Source organism: Lolium rigidum, chromosome 5, assembly GCF_022539505.1.
Source record: "Lolium rigidum isolate FL_2022 chromosome 5, APGP_CSIRO_Lrig_0.1, whole genome shotgun sequence".
Classification (NCBI taxonomy): domain Eukaryota; kingdom Viridiplantae; phylum Streptophyta; class Magnoliopsida; order Poales; family Poaceae; genus Lolium; species Lolium rigidum.
Genome location: NC_061512.1, coordinates 213,296,386 through 213,304,786, shown reverse-complemented (window position 1 = coordinate 213,304,786; position 8,401 = coordinate 213,296,386).

Sequence of the window (8,401 nt, the reverse complement as noted above, 5' to 3'; positions counted from 1 at the left end):
AGGCCTCAATGATTTCCAGAGCTATGTGGTTCATCTCTCTCTATGTAGTTCAATACAATAATCTCATGAGCTGCCTTACATGATTGAGATTCATATGATGATGCTTGTAATCTAGATGTCATTATGCTAGTCAAGTGGGTTTTACTTATGTGATCTCCGGAGACTCCTTGTCCCACGTGTGTAAAGGTGACGAGTGTGTGCACCGTGTGGGTCTCTTAGGCTATATTTCACGAAGTACTTATTCACTGTTGAAGAGCGTAGTGAAGTGCTTATTTATATCTCTTGATGATTGCAATGTGTTTGTATCACAATTTATCTATGTGCTACTCTAGTGATGTGTTATTAAAGTAGTTTTATTCCTCCTGCATGTGTGCAAAGGTGACAATGCGTGCACCGTGTTAGTACTTGGTTTATGCTATGATCATGATCTCTTGTAGATTGCGAAGTTAACTATTGCTATGATAATATTGATGTGATCTATTCCTCCTACATATGCATGAAGGTGACAGTGTGCATGCTATGCTAGTACTTGGTTTAGTCTTTTGATCTATCTTACACTAAAGGTTACTAAAATATGAGCATTATTGTGGAGCTTGTTAACTCCGGCATTGAGGGTTCGTGTAATCCTACGCAATGTGTTCATCATCCAACAAAAGTGTAGAGTATGCATTTATCTATTCTGTTATGTGATCAATGTTGAGAGTGTCCACTAGTGAAAGTCTAATCCCTAGGCCTTGTTCCTAAATACTGCTGAGTTACTACTGCTTGTTTACTCGTTTTATCGTGTTACTACTGCTGCACTACTACCACCATCAACTACACCCCAGCAAGCTATTTTCTGGCACCGTTGCTACTTCTCATATATATTCATACCACCTGTATTTCACTATCTCTTCGCCGAACTAGTGCACCTATTTGGTGTGTTGGGGACACAAGAGACTTCTTGCTTTGTGGTTGCAGGGTTGCATGAGAGGGATATCTTTGACCTCTTCCTCCTGAGTTCGATAAACCTTGGGTGATCCACTTAAGGGAAAACTTGCTGCCTGTTCTACAAACCTCCGCACTTGGAGGCCCAACACCGTCTACGAGAAAGGAGGGGAACGTAGACATCAAGCTATTTTCACGGCGCCGTTGTCGGGAGGAAAGGTAAAAGGTACTCACACTCCGGACCTCGGCTACTAAGCTATTTTCCGGCGCCGTTGTAAGTACTCGAAGCTATTTCCTTTAGACTCTGCAATTGCGACATTTGGTTTCTTGTTTACACTAGTTAGGCATAATGGAAAACAACAAAAATATGAGAGATCTTTATGAACTTTATCTTGAATTAGGACATGATGTGTTTGAAGAAAGAATTAAGAAACCCATGGAACTTTATATGCATGCTAATGGGAATGTTATTACTATGAATGCTTTGAACACCATTGTTGCTAATGCTATGGAAAATTCTAAGCTTGGGGATGCTGGTTTTGATGAGCATGATATCTTTAGTCCCCCAAGCATTGAGGAGAAAATTTACTTTGATGATACTTTGCCTCCCATTTATGATGATTATAATGATAGTAGTCTTTTGTTACCACCTGTTATGGAGGATAAATTTGATTATGATTACAATATACCTCCTATATTTGATAGCTACTTTGTTGAATTTGCTCCCACTACAATTAATAAGAATGACTATGCCTATGTGGAGAGTAATAATTTTATGCATGAGACTCATGATAAGAATGCTTTATGTGATAGTTATATTGTTGAGTTTGCTCATGTTGCTACTGAAAGTTATTATGAGAGAGGAAAATATGGTTGTAAAAATTTTCATGTTACTAAAACACCTCTCTATGTGCTGAAATTTTTGAAGCTACACTTGTTTTATCTTCCTATGCTTGTTACTTTGCTCTTCATGAACTTGTTTATTTACAAGATTCCTATGCATAGGAAGCATGTTAGACTTAAGTGTGTTTTGAATTTGCCTCTTGATGCTCTCTTTTGCTTCAACTTCTATTTCTTGCGAGTGCATCATTAAAACTCGCTGAGCCCATCTTAATGGCTATAAAGAAAGAACTTCTTGGGAGATAACCCATGTGTTTATTTTACTACAGCAATTTTTGTTTTGTTGAGTCTTGGAAGTTGTTTACTACTGTAGCAACCTCTCCTTATCATGTTTTTGTGCCAAGTAAAGTTTCTATGTCAAAGTTGATGTTATATTTGGGATCGCTGCGCAGAAACAGCATTGCTGTCTGTCACGAATCTGGGCACAGTTCTCTGTAGAAAATTCGAAAAAATCTGCCAATTTACGAGCGTGATCCTCAGATATGTACGCAACTTTCATTAGTTTTGAGTTTTTCCATTTGAGCAAGTCTAGTGCCAGCTTTAAATTCGTCTTTACGGACTGTTCTGTTTTTGACAGATTCTGCCTTTTATTTCGCATTGCCTCTTTTGCTGTGTTGGATTTATTTCTTTGATCCATTAATGTCCAGTAGCATTATGCAATGTCCAGAAGTGAAAATAATGATTGTGTCACCTCTGAATGTATGAATTATTAATGGTGCACTAACCCTCTAATGAGTTTGCTTGAAGTTTGGTGTGAAGGAAGTTTTCAAGGGTCAAGAGAGGAGAATGATATACTATGATCAAGAGGAGTGAAAGCTCTAAGCTTGGGGATGACCCCGTGGTTCACCCCTGCATATTTTAAGAAGACTCAAGCGTCTAAGCTTGGGGATACCCAAGGCATCCCCTTCTTCATCGACAACATCATCAGGTTCCTCCCCTGAAACTATATTTTTATTCAGTCACATCCTATGTATTTTACTTGGAGCGTCTGTGTGTTTTTATTTTTGTTTTTGTTTTGTTATCTTAGTTCTCTGAATAAGTTCATCCTTGTGTGGGAGAGAGACACGCTCCGCTGGTTCGTATGAACACATGTGTTCTTAGCTCATAATATTCATGGCGAAGTTTCCTCTTCGTTAAATTGTTATATGGTTGGAATTGAAAAATGCTACATGTAGTAATTGGTAAAATGTCTTGGATAATGTGATACTTGGCAATTGTTGTGCTCATGTTTAAGCTCTTGCATCATATACTTTGCACCTATTAATGAAGAAATACATAGAGCTTGCTAAAATTTGGTTTGCATAATTGGTCTCTCTAAGGTCTAGATAATTTCTAGTATTGAGTTTGAACAACACGGAAGACGGTGTAGAGTCTTATAATGTTTACAATATGTCTTTTATGTGAGTCTTGCTGTACCGTTTATACTTGTGTTTGCTTCAAATAAACCTTGCTAGCCTAAACCTTGTATCGAGAGGGAATACTTCTCATGCATCCAAAATCCTTGAGCCAACTACTATGCCATTAGTGTCCACCATACCTACCTACTACATGGTATTTCTCCGCCATTCCAAAGTAAATTGCTTGAGTGCTACCTTTAAACAATTCAAAAGTTATTACCTCTTATTTGTGTCAATGTTTTATAGCTCATGAGGAAGTATGTGGTGTTTTATCTTTCAATCTTGTCATTTACTTCGACGGACTTTCACAATGGACTAGTGGCTTCATCCGCTTATCCAATAATTTTGCAAAAAGAGCTGGCAATGAGGTTCCCAGCCTCAATTAATTAACTTGCATTAATAATTCTCTTCACATGTTTTGCTCCGATTCATCGGTAAGCAACTTAATTTTGCAAATAGACACTCCTCCATGGTATGTGAATGATGGAAGGCACCCGAGGATTCGGTTAGCCATGGCTTGTGTAAGCAAAAGGTTGGGAGGAGTGTCATCCATAAATAAAGAAAAACTAAACTAAAGTACATGTGCAAACAAAAGAGAAGAGGGATGATCTACCTTGCTCGGTAGAGATAACGTCCTTCATGGGAGCCGCTCTTGAAAGTCTGGTTGATAAGGTAGTTAGAGTGCCCACTACCATTCGTTGACAACAACAAACACCTCTCAAAACTTTATTTTTATGCTCTCTATATGTTTTCAAAATCAAAGCTCTAGCACAAATATAGCAATCGATGCTTTCCTCTTTGAAGGACCATTCTTTTACTTTTATTGTTGAGTCGGTTTACCTATCTCCTTCCATCCCAAGAAGCAAACACTTGTGTGAACTGTGCATTGATTCTTACATACTTGCTTATTGCATTTGTTATATTACTCTATGTTGACAATTATCCATGAGATATACATGTTACAAGTTGAAAGCAACCGCTGAAACTTAATCTCCCATTGTGTTGCTTCAATACCTCTACTTTGAATTATTGCTTTATGAGTTAACTTTTATGCAAGACTTATTGATGCTTGTCTTGAAGTACTATTCATGAAAAGTCTTTGCTTTATGATTCAGTTGTTTACTCATGTCATTACCATTGTTTTGATCGCTGCATTCATTACATATGTTTACAAATAGTATGATCAAGTTTATGATGGCATGTCACTTAAGAAATTATCTTTGTTATCGTTTTACCTGCTCGGGACGAGCAGAACTAAGCTTGGGGATGCTGATACGTCTCCGACGTATCGATAATTTCTTATGTTCCATGCTACTTTATTGATGATATCTACATGTTTTATGCACACTTTATGTCATATTTGTGCGTTTTTCTGGAACTAACCTATTAACAAGATGCCGAAGTGCCGGTTCTGTTTTCGCTGTTTTTGGTTTCAGAAATCCTAGTAACGAAATATTCTCGGAATTGGACGAAATCAACGCCCAGGTTCCTATTTTGCCCGGAAGCATCCAGAACACCCGAGAGCCGCCAGAGGGGGGCCCTGGTGGGCCCAGATGACATGGTGGCGCGGCCTGGGCCCTGGCCGCGCCACCCTATGGTCTCGTCGCCTCGTTGACCCTCCTGCGCCGCCTCTTCGCCTATATAAAGCCCCTGCATCGAAAACCCTTACGAGAGGAAGCCACGATACGAGAAAAGTTCCAGAGCGCCGTCATCGCGAAGCCAAGATCCGGGGGACAGGAGTCTCCGTTCCGGCACCCTGCCGGAGCGGGGAAGTGCCCCGGAAGGCTCCTCCATCAACACCGCTGCCATCTCCACCGCCATCTTCATCACCGCTGCTGCTCCCATGAGGAGGGAGTAGTTCTCCATCGAGGCTCGGGGCTGTACCGGTAGCTATGTGGTTCATCTCTCTCCTATGTAGTTCAATACAATAATCTCATGAGCTGCCTTACATGATTGAGATTCATATGATGATGCTTGTAATCTAGATGTCATTATGCTAGTCAAGTGGGTTTTACTTATGTGATCTCCGGAGACTCCTTGTCCCACGTGTGTAAAGGTGACGAGTGTGTGCACCGTGTGGGTCTCTTAGGCTATATTTCACGAAGTACTTATTCACTTGTTGAAGAGCGTAGTGAAGTGCTTATTTATATCTCTTGATGATTGCAATGTGTTTGTATCACAATTTATCTATGTGCTACTCTAGTGATGTGTTATTAAAGTAGTTTTATTCCTCCCGCATGTGTGCAAAGGTGACAGATGCGTGCACCGTGTTAGTACTTGGTTTATGCTATGATCATGATCTCTTGTAGATTGCGAAGTTAACTATTGCTATGATAATATTGATGTGATCTATTCCTCCTACATATGCATGAAGGTGACAGTGTGCATGCTATGCTAGTACTTGGTTTAGTCTTTTGATCTATCTTACACTAAAGGTTACTAAAATATGAGCATTATTGTGGAGCTTGTTAACTCCGGCATTGAGGGTTCGTGTAATCCTACGCAATGTGTTCATCATCCAACAAAAGTGTAGAGTATGCATTTATCTATTCTGTTATGTGATCAATGTTGAGAGTGTCCACTAGTGAAAGTCTAATCCCTAGGCCTTGTTCCTAAATACTGCTGAGTTACTACTGCTTGTTTACTGTTTTACTGTGTTACTACTGCTGCAATACTACCACCATCAACTACACGCCAGCAAGCTATTTTCTGGCACCGTTGCTACTGCTCATATATATTCATACCACCTGTATTTCACTATCTCTTCGCCGAACTAGTGCACCTATTTGGTGTGTTGGGGACACAAGAGACTTCTTGCTTTGTGGTTGCAGGGTTGCATGAGAGGGATATCTTTGACCTCTTCCTCCCTGAGTTCGATAAACCTTGGGTGATCCACTTAAGGGAAAACTTGCTGCTGTTCTACAAACCTCTGCACTTGGAGGCCCAACACTGTCTACAGGAAAGGAGGGGGAACGTAGACATCATTAGGCAGCTCACAAGATCCAACAATGAAGCACAATTAGGAGAAGACGACCATCTAGCTACTGCTATGGACCCATAGTCCAGGGGTGAACTACTCACCCATCACTCCGGAGGCGATCATGGCGATGAAGAGTCCTCCGGGAGATGAATCCCCTCTCCGGCAGGGTGCCGGAGGCGATCTCCCTGAACCCCCCGAGATGGGATTCGCGGCGGCGCGTCTGCGGAAGGTTTTCCGTATCGTGGCTCTCGGTACTCGGGGTTTTCGCGACGGAGGCTTTAAGTAGGCGAAAGGGCAGGTCAAGAGGCGGCGCGAGGGCCCACACCACGAGCGGGCGCGGCCAGGGCCCGGGCCGCGCCGCCCTATGGTGTGGCCACCTCGTGGCCCCACTTCCTTCCCTCTTCGGTCTTCCGGAAGCTCCGTGCAAAAATAGGACCCCCGGCGGTGATTTCGTCCAATTCCGAGAATATTTCCTTACTAGGATTTCGAAACCAAAAACAGCGAAAAACAAGAATCGGCTCTTCGGCATCTTGTTAATAGGTTAGTTCCAGAAAATGCGTAAATACGACATAAAGTGTGCATAAAACATGTAGGTATCATCAATAAAGTAGCATGGAACATAAGAAATTATCGATACGTTGGAGACGTATCATGTACCCATTACCATTCGTTGACAACAACAAGCACTTCTCAAAATAATTTTACTCCTGTTTTTAAAAAATAAAAAGCTCTAGCGCATGTTAATCCCTGCTTCCCTCTGCGAAGGGTCAATCTTTTACTTTTATGTTGTGTGTCCATTCTTTCTTTGAGCACTATCTTGAGAGCACAACTGTCATTCTTAGTATAATATGCTTGTCTCAAAATATGATTGATTGTGGTATAACTTTGATGCTTTTATCTTTGACAATCACTACTTCTAGTCTTTCTATGAACTCCAGAGGTACCTGGGAATTTATGTTTTGCCGATCAAATACGGACAAGCGAGATACCACTTTATCATACTCTCTTATGAACATTGCAATCCTGCTTATATACATGATTCATGATGCTTATTATTAATTGTTGGTACCTCTCCATGATTGACATAGCTGTTGGATGATCTTATTTGCATGTGTCTCATTATGAACTGCTTGAGTATTAGCCATAGCATGAGAATATATACACCATATGAGCAAATGTGTTCGTAAAAGTTCTTTTATCGCTCAGTTGTTAACTGAATTGCTTGAGGACAAGCAATAAGCTAAGCTTGGGGGGAGTTGATACGTCCAAAATGTATCTACTTTCCCGAACACTTTTGCTATTGTTTTGCCTCTAATTTGTGTATTTTGGATACAACTAACACGGACTAACGCTGTTTTCAGCAGAATTGCTCTGGTGTCTCGTTTTTGTGCAGAAATCCAACTTTCAGGAAAAACCTCGGAATTTATACATAAGGCCCTATTTTCCCAGAATATTGGTGGAGCCAGAAGGGCAAGCCAGGTGGGGGCACGAGGGCCCCACACACTAGGCAGGCGCGGCCCAGGAGGGGCCCGCGCGGCCCTAGTGTGTGCCCCCCTCGGCTGGCCCCTGACGCCCTCCTTCGGACTACTTATCGCCCTCGACCTAAAACGCACAGGGAGAAGTCAAAGTCGCCGAAACCCTCCGAGAGCCGCCACATCGCGAAACTCCGTCTCGGGAGCCGAAGTCTCCGTTCGGCACTCCGCCGGGACGGGGAATAGGAGGAGATCTTCACCGCCATCACCACCGACGTCTCTCCATCGACCAGACCATGTTTCCCCCATCCATGTGTGAGTAATTCCCCCGCTGTAGGCCGAAGGGGATGGTAGGGATTGGATGAGATTGGTCATGTAATAGTCATAAGATTGTTAGGGCATAGTGCCTAGTATCCGTAGATGTCACTTTTATGATATTGTTGCAACTTGTTATGCTTAATGCTTGTCACTAGGGCCCGAGTGCCATGACCTCATATCTGAACATGTTATTGATTCATGATGATATTCGTTGTTTATGATTTTACCTGCAAGTTGTATACACACGTCGCTGTCCGGAACCAATGGCCCCGAAGTGACAGAAATCGGGACAACCGGAGGGAATGGTAGTGATGTGAGGATCACATGTGTTCACGGAGTGTTAATGCTTTGCTCCGGTATTCTATTAAAAGGAGTACCTTAATATCCAGTAGTTTCCATTGAGGCCC